General features: G+C 45.4%; 1 pseudogene; it reads right to left on the bottom strand.

The window, feature by feature from the left end:
• Nucleotides 1-9,735: 9,735 nt before the first annotated feature.
• On the bottom strand, nucleotides 9,736-11,112 carry LOC147087624 (uncharacterized; annotated as a pseudogene).
• Between the last annotated feature and the right edge of the window lie 8,755 nt (nucleotides 11,113-19,867).

Genomic DNA, 19,867 nt, shown 5'->3' with positions numbered 1-19,867 from the left:
AGGCCCGACCAGATCGGACCAGGAGAGCACCGAGGCGACAGTATAAAAGGAGGAGCGAGGCGAGGCCCGACCAGATCGGACCAGGAGAGCACCGAGGCGGCAGTATAAAAGGAGGAGCGAGGAGAGGCCCGACAAGATCAGAACAGGAGAGCACCGAGGCGGCAGTATAAAAGGAGGAGCAAGGCGAGGCCCGACCAGATCGGACCAGGAGAGCACCGAGGCGGCAGTATAAAAGGAGGAGCGAGGCGAGGCCCGACCAGATCGGACCAGGAGAGCACCGAGGCAGCAGTTAAAAGGAGGAGCGAGGCGAGGCCCGAACAGATCGGACCAGGAGAGCACCGAGGCGGCAGTATAAAAGGAGGAGCGAGGCGAGGCCCGATCAGATCGGAGCAGGAGAGCACCGAGGCGGCAGCATAAAAGGAGGAGCGAGGCGAGGCCCGACCAGATCGGACCAGGAGAGCACCGACGCGGAGGATATAAGGAGGAGCGAGCACCGAGGCCCGACCAGATCGGACCAGGAGAGCACCGACGCGGAGGATATAAGGAGGAGCAAGGCGAGGCTCACCAACTCAGCAGCGAGGAGAGAGGTAAAAAGTAATCAGAGTGTGACGTCACCAGGGAGCAGGTAAGTGATTGGTTGGTGAGTATTTCTCTTTTTTAAACTTTAACTCTGTAGTTTATAGTTGCTAAGGTCTTTTCTGGTGTAGCAGGGACTATTGGTAAACCATACAAGCGCCTTAGAGTTTATCTTTAATTGGTGATAGTGAATTAATTTAAATTAATTAAAGGGTAAGTCATGCCAGGAGAGCCCAGCCCCGTGTTATGCTCCTTTTGCTCTATGTGGGAATTCAGGGACACTGCTGGTGTCCCTGATGAACACATGTGCCAGAAATGCATCCAGCTGCGGCTACTAGCAGACCGCATTGCGGCGCTGGAGCTGCGGATGAGTGGGCTTAGGAGCATTCACGATGCTGAGAGGGTCATGGATAACACGTTTAGTGAGTTGGTCACACCGCAGGTAAGGGCTGCACAGGCAGAAGGGAAATGGGTGACCATCAGGCAGAGCAGTAGAGGCAGGCAGGTAGTGCAGGGGACCCCTGTGGCCATCCCCCTCTGAAACAGGTATACCGATTTGGATACTGTTGAGGGGGATGACTTACCAGAGGAAGGCAGCAGCAGCCAAATTCCCACCACCAGGGGTGCTTCTGCTGCTCAGGAAGGGAGGAAAAAGAGTGGGAGAGCAATAGTGGTAGGGGATTCTATCGAAAGAGGTACAGATAGGCGTTTCTGTGGCCATAGACGTGACTCCAGGATGGTTTGGTGCCTCCCTGGTGCCAGGGTCAAAGATGTGACTGAACGGCTGCAGGGCATTCTGAAGAGGGAGGGTGAACAGTCAGAGGTCGTGGTTCACATTGGGACCAATGACATGGGTAGGAAGAGGGATGAGGTCCTGCAGCAAGATTAAAGAGCAGGACCTCAAAGTTTGTAATCTCTGGATTACTCCCGGTGCCACGTACTAGTGAGTATAAGAATAGGAGGATAGAGCAGATGAATGCGTGGCTAAAGTGTTGGTGCAGGAGGGAGGGCTTTAGTTTCCTGGATCACTGGGCATGCTTCTGGAGAAGGTGGGACTTGTACAAGTCGGACGGGTTGCACCTGAACCAGAGTGGGACAAATATCCTTGCGGGGAGGTTTGTTAGCACTGTTTGGGCGGGTTCAATCTAAAATGGAAGGGGTTTGGGAACCTGAGCAGGGAGACAGAGGAAACGGAAACAGGGATAGAAGCAAAAGATAGGAAGGAGAAAAACAAAAGTGGCAGTCAGAGAAATCAACGGTTTAAATCAAACGTGAGCACAGTAAATAATAATTCTAATAGGTCTAAGAGCGTTAAAAAAACAAGCCTGAAGACTTTGTGCCTTAATGCGAGGAGCATTTGTAATAAGGTGGACGAATTGGCTGCGCAAATAGAAGTAAACGAATATGATTTGGTTGGGATTACGGAAACGTGGCTCAAGGATGGCCAAGACTGGGAACTCAACATCCAGGGGTATTCGATATTCAGGAAAGATAGGCAAAAAGGAAAGGGAGGTGGGGTAGCATTACTGGTTAAAGAAGTGATTAATACAATTGTAATGAAGGATATTAGCTCTGTTGATGTGGAATCTGTATGTGCAGAATTGAGAAATACGAAGGGGAAAAAAACATTAGTGGGAGTGGTATGTAGACCTCCCAACAGTAAGGCGGAGGTTGGGGATGGCATTAAAAGGGAAATTAAAGAGGCGTGCAATAAGGGCACAGCAGTAATCATGGGTGACTTTAATCTACATATAGATTGGGCCAACCAAATTAGTAACAATACTGTGGAGGAGGAATTGCTGGCGTGTTTACGGGAGGGTTTCCCAGACCAATATGTCGAGGAACAAACCAGAGATCAGGCCATCTTAGACTGGGTATTATGTGACGAAAAAGGACTAATAAGCAATCTTGTTGTACGAGGCCCCTTGGGTCTGAGCGATCATAATATGATCGAATTCTTCCTTAAGATGGAGAATGAAGTAGTTGACTCAGAGACTAGGGTCCACAATTTAAATAAAGGAAATTACGATGGTCTGAGGAGCGAGTTGGGTAGGATTGATTGGGGAATGGCACTCAAAGGGTTGACGGTGGATAGGCAATGGCAAACATTCAAAGACCGAATGGATGAGCTAGAGAATTTGTTCATCCCAGTTTGGCATAAAAATAAAACAAAAAAGGTGACTCAACCGTGGCTAACAAGGGAAATTAGGGATAGCATAAGATCCAAGGAGACGACATATAAATTGGCCAGAAAAAGCAATAATCCTGAGGATTGGGAGCAGTTTATGATTCAGCAAAGGAGGACAAAGGGATTAATTAAGAAAGGGAAAATAGAATATGGGAGTAAGCTTGCAGGGAACATAAAAACTGACTGTAAAAGCTTTTATAGATATGTGAAGAGAAAAAGATTGGTGAAGTCAAGCGTAGGTCCTTTACAGTCAGAATTAGGGGAATTTATAATGGGAAACAAATAAATGGCAGACCAACTAAATTCATACTTTGGTTCTGTCTTCACAAATTAGGACACAAATAACCTCCCAGTGATGCCGGGGAACATAGGGCCTGATGAAAGGGTGGAACTGAAAGAAATCAGTATTAGTAGGGAAATGGTGTTAGGAAAATTGATGGGACTAAAGGCCGATAAATCCCCAGGGCCTGATAATCTACATCCCAGGGTACTTAAGGAAGTGGCCCTAGAAATAGTAAATGCATTGATGGTCATCTTCCAGAACTCGATAGACTCTGGAACAGTACCCATGGATTGGAGGTAGCTAATGTTACCCCACTATTCAAAAAAGGTGGTCGAGAAAAAGCGGGGAATTATAGACTGGTAAGCCAGACATCGGTAGTGGGGAAAATGCTAGAATCTATTATAAAAGATGCAGAGCACTTGGTAAGCAGTGACAGGATCGGACAAAGTCAACATGGATTTACAAAAGGTAAATCATGCTTGACTAATCGACTGGAATTTTTTGAGGATGTAACTTGTAAAATAGATAAGGGAGAACCAGTGGATGTGGTGTATTTCGACTTTCAGAAGGCTTTCGATAAGGTCCCACATAAGAGATTAGAGTGCAATATTAAGGCACATGGGATTGGGGGCAAGGTATTGACTTGGATAGAGAACTGGTTGGTGGACAGAAAGCAAAGAGTTGGAATAAACCGTTCGTGTTCCGAGTGGCAGGCAGTGCCTAGTGGGGTACCGCAAGGATCAGTCCTAGGACCCCAGCTGTTCACAATATATATTAATGATCTGGACGAGGGAATTGGATGTAATATCTCCAAATTTGCAGACGACACAAAGCTGGGTGGGAGGGTAAGCTGTGAGGAGGATGTCGTGAAACTCCAGTACGATTTGGACAGATTGGGTGATTGGGCAGAAACATGGCAAATGCACTGTAATGTGGATAAATGTGAGGTTATCCACTTTGGTGGCAAAAACAGGAAGGCAGATTATTATTTGAATGGCAATAGATTGGGAGAAGGGGAAGTGCAAAGAGAACTGGGTGTTCTTGTGCACCAGTCGCTGAAGGTAAGCATGCAGGTGCAGCAGGCGGTTAAGAAGGCAAATGGTATGTTGGCCTTTGTAGCAAGAGGGTTCGAGTACAGGAACAAGGATGTCTTGCTACAGTTGTACAGTGCCTTGGTGAGACCGCACCTTGAGTATTGTGTGCAGTTTTGGTCGCCTTACCTGAGGAAGGGCGTTCTTGCCATGGAAGGAGTGCAGCGAAGATTAACCAGGCTGATACCTGGGATGGCTGGAATGATGTATGAGGAGAGATTGTGTCGATTGGGCTTATACTCACTGGAGCTTAGAAGATTGAGAGGGGATCACATCGAAACTTATACAATTCTGCCAGGCCTGGACAGACTACATGCAGGAAGGATGTTTATGATGGCCGGTGAGTCCAGAACCAGGGGTCACAGTCTAAGGATAAGGGGTAAGCCATTTAGGACTGAAATGAGGAGCAATGTCTTCGCCCAGAGAGTGGTGAACCTGTGGAAGTGTCTGCCACGGAGGACGGTGGAGGCCAGTTCATTAAATATATTCAAAAAAGAGTTCAATATATTTCTTAAGGCTAAAGGGATCAAGGGATATGGGGAGAATGCAGAGACAGGGTACTGAATTTGGATGATCAGCCATGATCTCATTGAATGGCGGGGCAGGCTCGAAGGGCTGAATGGCCTACTCCTGCTCCTATCTTCTATGTTTCTATGTTTCTATGTAACTGGTGGCCACGTGTACAGTAGCAATGCAGAACCGAATGGCCTTGGATTACTTATTAGCTAAAGAAGGAGGGACGTGTGCTCTAATAGGACCATCATGTTGTACTAACATCCCAGATAACTCAGAGGAGATTGAAAATCTCGCCAATCACATACAGGAATTGGCTGGAAAATCTGAGACTCCCCCACATCCTCCTATTTTGATAATTGGGGATCAGGATGGTCAGGGACGTTGGGCGGTTCAGTGATACAAGGCATAATTGTTATTACGATATATTGTGTATCTTTACTGCTCCAGTGCCTCTGCACCAGAATGCGTAAAGCCGAAATTGGTGCAGTAAAAGAAGTTGAGCTTGAAGAAAGGCAGGTAGCGAAGTTAAGAATGGAAAACTCCCCCGCTTCTCCAAGGCAAATGGTATAAGATGTGATAGGAAGCCCTGAAATTCTGAGGGATTAATTGGGCATGGTAATTAAGGACCGGGCCGGCCAACCACAAGAAGGAGGGTGGCAGAAGGAGGGTGGCAGAAGGAAGGTGGTGTTTGAGGATTGTTGAGTGATGACAGTCTCGAATTGGCACATCACACACCCAACATGGGAATGAGGGACAGGCCTGAGCGGAAAGCTGAAACCATTAGTGCAGGGTCTAAAGGGCCCCGGGAATGGCTACCTGAGAAGGAGAGCCCACAGTAAAGGAAAGACAACCATTAAGGAAAGCCGACCATAAAGGAAAGCCCACCATACTGCATGGAGAGGGAAGTCGGCCTCCCAATTGATAGGATATATACACATGTATAGCCTAAACTGGGAGAAGGCCAAGGAGTGCACGCTCTGGCAGACACCAGGAAGTGGAAGTACATGTTGACCTGTTTGGAGCAATTGTCCAAAGGTCAAAAGGGGGGACTGTAGTAAGATATTAACAAATTCGATTTAATAGGGCAAGACAAACCAGGATTCACTTGGAACACCAATATACAAAGTGGAGGGAATGGGATAATTCATGTTTTTGAGTTGGACAATAGAAGTCTGTAAAATTGTATAAACCCAGTTAAGTTTAAACAAGACTAAGGGTCAAATGCTGAGAGATTAAAACTTTCAAAACAACCCCTGGAAAGAGGGAGAGTTGTATGGGTTCAGCCAGGCGAGTCACACCTATGCACTTAAGAGTCTGTTAGTGTGAAACCCAACAGGGTTCTATTCTTCAAAATAACTAAAGTGTTTTTGCCTTGTAGAAATAATTCAAGAGAGAGACAGAAAGTCTGCGGATTGCCCGCTTTGGAAAGATCTACTAACTTAGAGAAACACTTAAACAGGCCGAGCCATCTCACAACAGCAAATGGATGAATGTAAAGTAATAAAGATGAGGCCCAGGGTCATAAGAAAGTAACGGGACCAACTGATAACGAAATGTGAGATTTATAAGCGACTGGAAGAATGGAATGTCATGGTTTTATAATTACAATTTAGCTATAACTTTGTATATGCTAATAAGCTTATCCCTGCCTCTAGGGCAGGGCCTTAATTTTTGTTTAACTGTGTGGACTTTGAGAAGCTTGTTCGAGTTGGATTCAGACGTGTCTGAAAAGCTCTCCCTCAGGCCTGAGCAAACCGTTTTGACTTCAGTTAGTGGTCTGTCTTTCTTTCAACTAGCCAGTGACGTCGACTTTGTATGTCACTTAGTCCGCACTTTGGGGGCTTACATCAAAGGAAAAAATGGAAATAGTTGTTAAAGTAATTTTAATAAAGTGAGTGGCTAGAAAATCACCCCGGGCTATGGCAGGAAACATGCGTTATCGGCTTTGTAACACGTCATACCCGCCTGATGAATATCACAGCCCGAAATGATTTTCCAATAACTATCATTTTGTGAAAGTCATAATTACATACATACATACATTCATACACATACTGAAAGTAATATATACTGATATACATACATACTTACTTAAAAGAATATATTGCTGATGTAAAGCTTCTTTCTTAAAAATTTTATAAATCTTACATTATTCATTTTAAACAGTCATTTTCACATTTAATAAACAAATCAAATTCAATTAAGCCTTACACACAGCAAGAGTTGCTCCTTTTACCTACATTACTCAATACCCGTTTTTAAAAAAAAATTAAAGTTGCGAACTTACCTCTGACTTTCCTAAAATAACTTTTCTCCCTTTCACAACCAAAAATGTGCTGAAAGAGTTCTTCCTCCTGAGCGTTACGGAGCTTCTGGGGGACTTTACTCCTGCTTTTCAAATGTGTAAATGCTGGGGACTTACCCTCACTGCACCAATTCACAAAAACGCCAAGGTTCAATGCACACGTGCTGCCTCATACATCACACGCGTTCCACCTCTGAACCCCTGCTTTCAGGGGAACGGAAGTGCCGGTTTCCCGCGCATGTGCTGTGCATGCAGGAAACCGGCGCTTCCATTGGGCCCACGCGTGAGTACCCCATGCGTACTCACCCGTGGAGACCCGAATTTCTGGGCCAACATGTTTCCATAACAGGAAATAAGTTTACACAACAGTAAAATCCTTTACAAACAGGACATTGATTGAACACGAAGGAACTCTTTTACACAACTCGAAACGTCTTCATTTAACAGGGAATTTCTTTACACAACAGAGAACATCGCTGCATAACAGGGAACATCTTTACACACCAGGAACACTTTTACACAACACGAAATATATTTACTCAACAGGGAGAACCTTTACACAGCAGGGAATTTCGTTGTAAAGCAGAGAACAAATTTACACAACAGGAAACATCCTTAAATAACAGGAAACATGTTTACACAACAGCCAACACCATTACACAACAGGGAACATCTTTACATAACAGGAAACATTTTTACACAACAGGGAAAATCTTCACACAACAGGGAACACCTTTAAATAACAGGGAACACGTTTACACTAGAGTTAACATCTTTACATAACAGGGAATGTCTTCACACACCAGGAGCCCTTTTGCATAACAGGGAACATCTTTACACATCAGGGAACATCTTTACACAACAGGGAACACCTTTACACAACAGGAAAACCTTTACACAACAGTTAACAACTTTACATAACAGGGAATGCCTTCACACACCAGGAACCCTTTTCACACAACCGGGAACATCTGGAGACAACAGCAAACACTTGACGAACAGTGAATTTCTTTATACAACAGACAACATAAAAACACAACACGGATCATATTTATTCAAAACATATGATGTTCATTTGGAATATGTGAATGAAGATGTGGAATAAAATCTGAACAGTTCTGCTCCTTAAACCTCTTTCCCCCTCGGCAGCCATGCGGAACCATGTCAGACTGTGACTGGGAGCTCAGATTTCCCGAAAGGAAAGCTGTGTGGTTAGAAGAGTATAGTTAAAGAAATGCCGTTGTAAACTTCACTCAGAATCAAGTGCGATTGCACCAAGACCCACATTCCTTCGTTGACTCAGCACTTTCACCGAGTGAGGAACATATTGTCACAAAAAGCAGGAACATTTGGCAAAAGAGAATGAGTTTGATTTTTCTTCCTCCAGTTGTTCCAGGGTAAGATCGACCAGGACCGCGTCTGGAGGGTAAAAGCAATGTTAAAATTCACAGAACGAGTGAATCCTTTATACGTCGTTTCCCAGAATACCTGCCCAGGAAGGAGGTCACTGAACTTCTAAACCTTTACCGTTGCAGGCAGAGCATCTGTCATTAGTTCATGGTTGCGCAAAATAATACCTAATTCAGGACAATTGTTTGATCTGGTGATTGCAGTGGAATCGGTCAGTTAGTTGAAGGTTTAGCGTTTCTGTGTAGCTTGATTTAGTGACACTTCCAATTGCTATTTTATTGCTGAAACAGTTGAACAATTGTTAGGACTGTCAAGCTTTTACTGCAGATAGAGAGAGCTTATATTCATATCATTAATAAATAATACAAATTGCATTCTTCGTGAATTTAGCACAGTTTTATATCACAAACCTTTATAACTAGTACATACAGCGAGCTTATTGGATGTGTTTGGAAAACTGTGTTTGTTTAGCTCTGAATTGAAGTCTTAATTAACTGTTGTGCTTGAAGACACAAACGAAACATTTTATTGTCAATGTGAAGTATCACACAGTTAAATTGTGACTCTCGGACCCTTCCTTACCAATGGTGAGCAACCGTGATCTTGATGCCGGATGAACAAAATGCAGGAGAGAGACAATAATTAAATGGGGGCACTGAGCTTGATGATTTCTGGAATTCTTTCATTTTTAAACAGCATGAAGCAGCGCTGAGACATATTTTAACGAAACAAGGCAACAAGTGGGTTCGACAGATCTGCACATAACACATCCCAAAATTTAGTGAGGAAAGGGTTTTCAGCAAAAATGTAATGACAGGTGAGAAACGTCGGCCATTAAATGGACAGTATTCAGCTGCCCAGGTCATTAATTCATTAGTTCATTTATGTCTGTCTTTCTGTCCGCCTGTCTGCCTGACTGCCTATCTCTCTGTATTTCTGTCTCTCACTACTTATTTGTCCCTCTATGTAACAGTCGCTCTGTCTATGCAAGAAAACTGTCACATAATTCACCGACGAGATTTGGCCAACTGAAATTTCTCTTGAAAATATATGCAAGTGAAGATGGGTTACAATTATTTGAAAGAAGTAATACTCAAAGAAAGCTTAAAAATCAGCTCCGTTCCACGAACTCCAGTGACAGGGCAACTGTCTACAAAACTCGAGAAACAATATCACATCCATAAGACAGGTAGACTGCAACAATTAAACTGCATTTGAGTAATTCCAAAAGTTAATGGCTTAAAAGCCAATTAATGGCTTAGAAGACAATTAAAAACATTTTTTTTTGCTGGAAATCACAGCAGGTCCGGCCGCATCTGTGCAGAGAGAACAAGCCAATGATGACTCGAGTCTGGATGACTCTACGTCAGGTGGGGTTACATGTGCGTGACATGAACCCAAGATCCCGGTTGAGGCCGTCCTCATGAGTGCTGAACTTGGCTATCAGTTTCTGCTTGACGATTTTGCGTTGTCCTTTGTCTCGAAGGCCGCGTTGGAGAATGTTTACCCGAAGGTCGGAAGCTGAATGTCCTTGACTGCTGAAGTGTTCCCCGACTGGGAGGGAACACTCTTGCCTGGCGATTGTTGTGCGGGGTCCATTTTTCCATTGTCGCAGTGTCTGAATGGTCTCGCTGATGTACCATGCTCCGGGGCATCCTTTCCTGCAACATATGAGGTATACAATGTTGGCCGAGTCACATGAGTGCGTACCATGTACCTGGTGGGTGGTGTCCTCACGTGTGCTGATGGTATCTGTGTTTATGATCTGGCATGTCTTACAGAGGTTGCTGTGGCAGTGTTGTGTGGTGTCGTGGTCGCTGTTCTCCTGAAAGCTGGGTAATTTGTTGTGAACGATGGTCTGTTTGAGGTTAGGCGGCTGTTTGAAGGCGTGTAGTCGAGGCGTGGGTTAGGCCTTAGCGAGGTGTTCATCGTCATCGATGACATGTTGAAGGCTGCGAAGAACATGGCGTAGTTACTCCACTCGGGGGAAGTACTGGACGACGAAGGGTACTCGGTTGGTTGTGCCCCGTGTTTGTCTTCTGAGGAGGTCTATACGATTTTTTGCTGTGGCCCTTCGGAACTGTCGATCGACGAGTCGAGCATCATATCCCATTCTTACGATGGTGTCTTTCAGCGTCTGTAGGTGTCCATCGCGTTCCTCCTCGTCTGAGCAGATCCTGTGTATTCACAGGGCTTGTCCATAGGGGATGGCTTCTTTAACGTCGTTAGGGTGGAAGCTGGAGAAGTGGAGCATCATGCGGTTTTCCATGGGCTTGCAGTAGAGTGAAGTGCTGAGGTGCCCGTCTTTGATTGAGATTCATGTGTCCAAGAAAGAATCCGATTCTGAGGAGTAGTCCATGGTGAGTTTGATGGTGGGTTGGAACTTGTTGATGTTATCATGTAGTCTTTTCAGTGATTCTTCGCCGTGGGTCCATACGAAGAAAATGTCATCGATGTATCTGGTGTAAAGCATTGGTTGGAGGTCCTGTGCAGCGAAGAAGTCTTGCTCGAACTTGTGCATGAAGATGTTGGCATATTGGGGTGCGAATTTGGTCCCCATGGCTGTTCTGTGTGTTTGGTTAAAGAACTGGTTGTTGAAGGTGAAGATATTGTGGTCAAGAATGAAGTGGATGAGTTGCAGGATGGCATCTGGAGATTGGCTGTTGTTGGTGTTGAGTGCTGAGGCTGTCGCAGTGATGCCGTCATCGTGGGGGATACTGGTGTAGAGAGTCTAGACATTCATCATGGCGAGGAGTGTTCCTGGTTCAACTGGTCCGTGGGTGCTGAGTTTCTGTAAGAGGTCTGTGGTGTCGTGATAGAAGCTGGGGGTTACCTGTATGATGGGTTTCAGGATGCCATCGACGTATGCAGAGAGGTTCTCACACAGGGTTCCGTTGCCTGATACGATAGGACGTCCGGGTGTGTTGGCTTTGTGCATCTTTGGGAGGCAGTAGAAAACTCCCACACGGGGAGTACGTAGGATGAGAGCGTGTAGGATGCTTTGAAGGTCTAGATCAAAGGTCTTGATCAGTCTGTTGAGTTGGCAGGTGTGTTCTTTGGTCGGACCTGTGGGTAACTGTCTGTAGTGTTCCTGGTTGTCCAGCTGTCGGTATGCTTCTTTGCAATAGTCCATTCTGTTCTGTATGACAATGGCTCCTCCTTTGTCTGCTGGTTTGATGACGCTGTTGCCGTTAGTCTTGAGAGCGTGGATGGCGTTGCATTGTGGTCGATTGACATTCTGGACTATCTTGTGTGTGCGGCTGATGAATCTTGCGTTGATGCATCTTCTGCCAGCTTGAGCATACATGCCCAGAGGGGTCGAATTTTACTCTTTTTCTTCGGTTGCTGCACTGCGGATCCCTCTGTCTGCTGTTCTGGATCATTGATTGTCTCATTGGGTTCGCAGCTGACATCTTGGGATTTGTGGAAGAATTCCCAGAGCCTCATTCTCCTGATGAATTCCTCTGTGCCTGCCACGAGACCGATGGGATCCATGTTGGTGGTGGGGCAGAAATTGAGCCCTCCACTGAGAACTTCGGTTTCGTCTGGTTGAAGGGTGTGGTCGGACAAGTTGACAATGGACTTCCCTGTGTTTTCCACCGTGGTACCAGGGGAGGCTTGGTTGCTGCTGGTGGTGATGCCGAGTTTCTCAAGCTTGCTGTTCTTGGTTTGCATGTAGACAGCGTAGTTCTGTTCCCTCGTCTGCTTGGCAATGTATCGTAGCTGGTCTGCTGTGTCCTGAGCACAGGCAGAGAACATGGACTCTATCTTGGTTTCGAGGTTGCGGCGTCTGCTGTAGAGCTGGTGTCCGAGATGTTTGAGGAGTACGAGGTACGATGGCAGAGTCTCTCAGCGTAGTCTGTGTTGTAGGTCGACTTGAGTGGGTTCGTGATCTGTAGTCCTTTCGGTATCTTGTCTGCTTTCTTGCATCTCTGTAGAAACTTGATGTCTGTGTCGATATGCACGCTCTTCTTGGAGATCCTCTCCACTTTGAGCCGACAGTTTGTTGTCGATGGTAGCCATGATGTGGAGATGCCGGTGTTGGTTGGGGTGGAAAAATGTAAGAAGTCACAAAACACCAGGTTAAAGTCCAACAGCTTTATTTAAATCACAAGCATTCGGAGCGCTGCTCCTTCGTCAGGTGAAGTGAAGAGATGCATATAGGCACAGCATATATAGTCAGAGAACACTGCCAGATGATTATCCTTCGCAGCGGTCAACATTTCATCGATGATGAAGAACACCTCGCTAAGGCCATCCACACGCCTCCACTACTTGCCCTCAAACAGCCACCTACCGGAGAGTTGGCAAAATGATAGCAGACGGGGCCTCCGTTTAAAGTGTCATCCAAAAGCCGGCGACTCCGATAGAGCAGCACTCCCTCAGAACCGCACTGTTGTGTCAGCCTAGCTGTATGTTCTCAAGTCCCTGGAGTGGGACTTGAACCCACAACCTTCTGACTCAGGGGCATGTAGGACTGCCAAATTTAGAGCCCCATCTATGACAGGGAAGCCTATATCAGATATCATATGCTCAAAACTGCAGACAGCCTAGAAGAGTATAAAAAATTTTAAAGGTGAAGTTAAGAATGAAATTAGGAAAGCAAAAAGAGGGCATGAATAATAATTGGAAAGTAGAATCAAAGAAAATCCAAAGATATTTTATAATTACATAACGAGCAAGAAGATATCTAAGGAAAGTGTCAGACCTATCAGGGACCAAAATGGTGATCTATGTGTGGAGGCGGAGGATCAGGGTAAGGTACTTAATTAATACTTTGCAGCTGAATTCACAAAAGAGGAGGACGATGCCGACGTTGAAGTTAAGGAGAAAGATAGAGAAATAAGGGACGGGATAAACATAGTAAGATAGGAAATATTAAGGGGATGAGCATCCTTGAAAGGAGATAAACGGCCAGGTCCGGTAAAATATATCCACGCCTATTAAAAGAAACCAGGGAGGACATTGCAGAGGCTCTGACCATCATTTTCCAATCATCCCTGGCTACAGGAGAGGTGCCAAAGATTGCAGAACTGCTAATGTTGTAACAGTGTTTAAAAATGGAGGAAGGGATAATGCGAGCATGTACAGGCCAGTTAGTTTAACATCGGTGGTGGGCAAATTATGGAATAAATTCTCAGGGACAGTATAAAGCTTCATTTAGAAAGACACAGATTAATCAGGGACATTGAGCATGGTTTTGTTAAGGGAAGATCGTGTCTGACTAAATTGATAGAATCATTTGAGGAGGTAACAGGTAGGGTCGATGAGGACGGTGTGTTTGATGTAGTCTACATGGATTTTAGCTTTTTGACAAGGTCCCACATGGCAGGCTGATTAAAGCAGTAAAAGCCAATGGGATCTAAGGGCGAGTGGCAAAATAGATCCAAAATTGTCTCAGTGCCAGGAAGCAAAATTTTAGGTCTGACGGGTGATTTTGTGACTGGTAAGGTGTTTCCAGTAGGGTTCCACAGGGCTCAGTGCTCGGTCCCTGTCTTTCTGTGGTAAATATTAATGATTTATACTTAAAGGAAGGGGCATGATAAAGACATTTTCAGGTGATACAAATATTTTCTCTGTGATTGACAGTGAGGAGGAAAGCTTTAGACTGCAGGAAGGTATCGATGAACTGGTCAGTTCAGCAGAAAAGTGGCAAATAGAATTCAATCCGGAATAGTGTGGGGTAATGCATTTGGGGAGGGACAACAATGAAATGGAATACACAATTAATGGGAGGATGCAGAGAGATGTGGAGGGACAAAAGGACCTTGGAGTGTATGTCCACAGATCGTTAATGGTCGATAAAGTAGTTAAAATGCATAAGGAATGCTTACCTTTATTTGCTAAGGCATTGAATGTAAGAGCAGGGAAATTCTGGTAGAACTATATAAAACACGGGTTAGGTCACAGCTTGTGAGCTGCAGGCAGTTCTGGTCACCACATTACAGGAAGGATGTGATTGCACCGGAGAAGAGGCAGAGGAGATTTACAAGGATATCGCCAGGCCAGGAAAACTTTAGCTATGAGGAAAGATTGGATAGGCTGAGGTTGTTTTCCTTGGAGTCGAGGAGGCTGAGGGGAGATTTAATTGATATGTGTAGAATTATCAGAGTCCTGGATAGAATGGATAGGAAGGACCAATTTCCCTTAACAGAGGGTTCAATAATCAATGGGCATACATTTAAAGTAATTGGAGGAAGGTTTAGAGGAGTGCTGAGGAACTATTTTTCACCCAGAGTGGGTTTGGGGTCTGGAACTCACTGCCTGAAAGGATGTTAGAGTCAGAAATGGTCAACACATTTAAAAAGTACTTAGATGTGATCTTAAAGAGTCATAACCTACAGGGCTACGGACCGAGTGCAGGTAGGCGGAATTAGGCTGTGTAGCACTTTTCCGGCCAGAACGGGCACGACGGGCCGAATAGCCTCCTGCTAAGTCGTAATTTCTCTATGCTTCTACGATTCTATGATTTTAGAGGCAAACATGTGTGTAGTGTGTATTGTCCATCCCAGATAATCAGTTGCCCACAGGTGATGAGTTCATAATCCCACTGTAACAGGTTAGGAGACTGAATGTTTAATTGGGCAATTGATGGGTTGGCGGCAGGGAAATCATCAGGAAAGAAGTGGGAGGTCGTAAAAGGTTTACTGGATAATGAATGCCCTTCAGAGAAGAGAGTGATAATGTGCTGTATGAGATGAATTGTCACACCTGCCGGGTGGGAAATGGGTGGTAGTGAATTGACGGTCCATTTTTCAACCCTTTCTGATTTGTGTATTCAGTGATTATTGTCTAATATTCAATTGTTGCCAAGTTGGACCTTACAACGTCCCAATCCATATTTAATTCCAACTTGTACAAAAAAACTCAGTGCTGTTAATTTAATTGTGGGAAGCATATCACTTCCTCGCAGCCTCCCTGTCTGCTCTCATATCTCAATCCTTCCGGGTGTCATCTTTTGCGAGGCGGAGCAAGAGACTCAGTCGCTGTTCCTTACAGCTCTCATGTCTCAAAGTAGCTCACATTACAACATGGACAGTGCCGCCTTGTTAATGCTGTTTGGTGAGTCGTCCACAATGTTATACCTAAATTACTGGATTCCAGGTCTTTGAGGTAAGAGTGGGCAAGTGTAAGTGGGAGAGTGGTATGGAGCACGGCGCTGTCAGCTCTCCCGTACCTCAGTGGATCAAAGCAACTCCTAGTTTGGTGTGGACCACTTTAGATTGGAAAGCTGTCAGAGCGGTTACATGCCTGTGCTGAATTCTCCATGGGTAACATTGAGTAAGTGCAAGTGGTATTAGTCTCTTGGGAGAGTTGAGCGGAGGGTGGAGAGAGAAGCAGAGAGAGTGTCTGCTGTTGATCATTACCTCGTGGCCCTGTTGTAAAGTGTTGATTAGTGGATGTCAACTGAGCACACAGTCAGGGTCCCTGTTTACACCATCTGTAATCAGACTGTTCACGGACACACAGCGTCTGAGCTCAGATATGGAAAGTGTCCGCTCTACCCAAGGACAAAACAAAAAAGGGCAGCCCTTACAACCGTGTTCCAGGTTGAGTCGCCACCTTCACAAATGAGAAGGGAACCTTTAGAGTATTTGAAGTAAAACGGTTAGTTTTGTGTCTGATGAAGCACAATACCAGCTGATGAGGTTTGAGGTTACACAAAGATGTTCAGTTCAACTAAATGTTCTCCTGTCGGTTCTGCATCACTTGATAATGAGTGGAAAAGAACAGGAATGTGTCCTGTGGTCGAAGGAAAATCCTTGCCGCTGGGCACAGACACGATGGGCCTAATGGATTTCTGTGCCATTCGCTTCTATGACGGTATAATTCAGGAGGTTTGGAGAGAGAAGGGAAAGAAAAATATGAACAGTCAGTGGATATAACGGTGAATATATTTTTAGCTCTGCCGTTGTTTCTGAGACACTGTTCTTTCTGTGAGCAGCTTAGTTCCTCTTTCTTTGAACTAAAGCTGCTTCGAGTTGAAACTGCTGGAGCTGGAGTTCCTGTAGCAGCAGACACTTGTCACAGACGTAATCACCATGAGCCTCAATGGGGTTCACCGGCTCCCACATCTCGCAACAGTAACACATCACCTGCTCCATTCTATGTAATTAATTAAATTTTTTATTGTTGGTTATGGACACCCTCTGCCAGATTTTAGATGCCCGATTTAGAACCAGGGGCCACAGCCTCAGTATAAAGGGTAGGCCATTCAGGACTGAGGAGGAAGACACAGAAAAACATAGAAACATAGAAGATAGGAGCAGGAGTAGGCCATTCAGCCCCTCGAGCCTGTTCCGCCATTTAATGAGATCATGGCTGATCATCCAAATTCAGTACCCTGTCCCTGCTTTCACCCCTTATCCCTTGATCCCTTTATCCTTAAGAAAAATATCTAACTCCTTCTTGAATATATTTAATGAAACGTTCTCCCAAAAGCAAACAAAAAACTATTGTCATTTTCGAGCGTATCGCGGGTGAAGGCTTCCCGCCTGGCCCATTACAACAAGCGGCACACCATCAGCTCCCGGGAGATCCAGACCGCCGTGCGCCTGCTGCTGCCTGGGGAGCTGGCCAAGCACGCCATGTCGGAAGGGACAAAGGCGGTGACCAAATACAGCAGCTCCAAGTAAAACTCCACGCTGTCCTGAAAGAAGAAACTCCAAACACAACGGCTCTTTTAAGAGCCACCCAAAATCCCTCTGAAAGAGCTACACAAACTCATCTCCCTTTAGGCTCAATTTACTGTAATTATTTCCTTAAGGAATGTGTTTGAGAACCTTTGATGTTCCAGGTGTAGATTTAGTTTTGAATCTTCAGATAAGCAGTTTCACTGGCCGGATCGACCTTAGTGTCGCTGTTGTATTTCCCGTCCCGTAAAATACAAACACGATCCCTGGTCGCTCTTTCCCTTTGATCTCAGACCCGTTCACTTGCAGCGCCTTCCAACGAATTAAAAGCTTGTTTTCGAGATGAGAATCGGATTTCAGTCACCTCAATCTCTGTAAAAACATTTTCATTTTTTTTCACTGACAGTTGTGGTCAATCATTTTATTAACCCGAGAATTCCTGCACTGTAACAACCCAGAATGGGGTTTCTTAGAGAGCAGAACGCGGGCAGTTTCAACACTCTGTCCCTCTTCTCGTCTCACAGCAGGGCTCCTAGTTCTGGTTTCACTCCCGCAGCAGCACCTGTGCAAAGGATCGATCGATAATCTGTGAATCCTCACTTTTACAAAATTTGAGCTGGAATGTGTCCCGTTACAGAATCAATGGGGAATTAATCCCGCCCGTGAAAGTGCGATATTCACCCCGAAATTAATCCTGATTGTAACAGCCTGGAATTTGCAAGGGAGTGATGAAATAAGATAAAATGAATTTTTTTTTAAATGCTGAAAAGTTTGGCTAATGGTGTATTATTAACTTAATTCGCTCGTTTAGGAAAAGAAATGGCGGGCTTTTCGAATTTTAAAAATCGTTGGCGGTCTGACTGTTGGGGAGAGTTATTTCCACACACTTATCATTGGTGGGAAAAACAGACTGTGATTGGTCACCGGAAAACACCAATGAAATTCACCACAGAGAGACCAATCACAAGTACGCTCTCTGCATTCCTCCAGAAGGTATAAGAAGGGCAGATGTGGGCGGAGACTTTCATTCTTTCTCTGAAGGAGTGAATTGTGGAAATGTGTGGAAGAGGAAAAACCGGCGGTAAAGCTCGGGCCAAGGATAAGTCCCGATCATCCCGGGCCAGACTGCAGTTCCCTGTGGGTCGTGTTCACAGGATCCTGCGAAAGGGCAACTATGCTGAGCATGTGGGTGCCGGAGCCCCGGTCTAGATGGCTGCTGTGCTCTTGTATCTGACCGCTGAAATCCTGGAGCTGGCCGGCAACGTGGCCCGCGACAACAAGAAGACCCGCATCATCCCCAGACACCTGCAGCTGGCCATCCGCAACGACGAGGAGCTCAACAAGCTGCTGGGAAAGGTGATCATCGCTCAGGGCGGGGTGCTGCCTAATATCCAGGCGGTGCTGCTGCCCAAGAAATCCAGCGCTGCCAGCCCCAAGAGCAATTAAATCGGACAAGATTCAATCTAATAACCCAAAGGCTCTTTTCAGAGCCACCCACATTTCCAGGAAATGCAGCACGGTGGCATAGTGGTTAGCACTGTTGCCTCACAGCGCCAGGGCCCCGGGTTCAAATCCGGCCTCGGGTGACTCTCTGTGTGGAGTTTGCACATTCTCCCCGTGTTTGCGTGGGTTTCCTCCGGGTGCTCCGGTTTCCTCCCACAGTCCAAAGATGTGCGGGTTAGGTTGATTGGCCATGATTAAAAAAAAAATTTAATTGGCCCTTAGTGTTAGTGGGGGGGGGATTAAATACGTGGGTTTACGGGGTTATGGGGATAGGGCTTGGGTGGGATGGCTGTCGGTGTAGGGACCGGGTGCTAGGGTTTGGATGATCTGCCATGATCTCATTGAATGGCGGAGCAGGTTCAAAGGGCCGAATGGCCTACTCCTGCTCCTATCTTCTATGTTTCTATGAAAGGGCTGGTTCCTGTTCTGTTCTATGGGTCACAATTATCTCAGATCTGATTTAACATGTTAAATCTTAAATTCTACTTTGAAATTCACAGATTTGCCCATTAAGTTATCTATCCACCACTCACCTGACAATCAGACGCTGCCACACAGTAACAGATACAATTGCTATCCTGTATGAACGAATTCTCGCCCACTCACACACAGTACCAGTGAGTGAGTGCTGGTGATTTTCCTATATTCACCTGTCAATCCCACACTGATACAGTACCAGAGAGTGACATAATGTATCTAGTGTAGCCTCACCAGACAATTAAAAATGTCACATTGAACTAGACAGTGTCAGATACAGTATCGATCGTTTTTCACCAGCCAATCTGCCACTGACAATACAGGCAGTGAAGGAGGCGTTGTCTATCATAGGCACTTTTGTCAATCCCACACTGCCACACTGTACAAAAGAGTGACAGAGACAGTATCTATCCCATATTCAGCAGTGAATCCCACATTGGCACTAAGTACCAGAGTGACAGATACAGTATCTATCCCATATTCAGCAGTGAATCCCACATTGGCACTTAGTACCAGAGTGACAGATACAGTATCTATCCCATATTCAGCAGTGAATCCCACACTGCCATACTGTACAAGAAATTGACAGATACAGTATCTATCCCATATTCAGCAGTGAATCCCACATTGGCACTTACTACCAGAGTGACAGAGGAAGTGTCTATCCCACACTCAATGATCAACCACACTGTTTCACCTGAACCAGAACGGGAAAAATATCCTTGCGGGGAGGTTTGCTAGCACTGTTCGGGGGGGGGGGTTAAACTAACTTGGCAGTGGGGTGGGATACAGAACGCAGCTATAATAGGGGGTGATGTACAGCCAAATGTAGAGGAAAAAACAAGTCAGACTGGAAGGCAGAGCAAATATGTAACGGCTCAAGGG

The sequence above is a fragment of the Somniosus microcephalus genome, unplaced genomic scaffold, assembly GCF_052327205.1.
Source record: "Somniosus microcephalus isolate GS21.2 unplaced genomic scaffold, FLI_Smic_1.0 unresolved_chr5, whole genome shotgun sequence".
NCBI classification, from domain to species: Eukaryota; Metazoa; Chordata; class Chondrichthyes; order Squaliformes; family Somniosidae; genus Somniosus; species Somniosus microcephalus.
The sequence above is the reverse complement of the archived record's forward strand: the minus strand, read 5'-3'. Positions and strand labels throughout refer to the sequence as shown.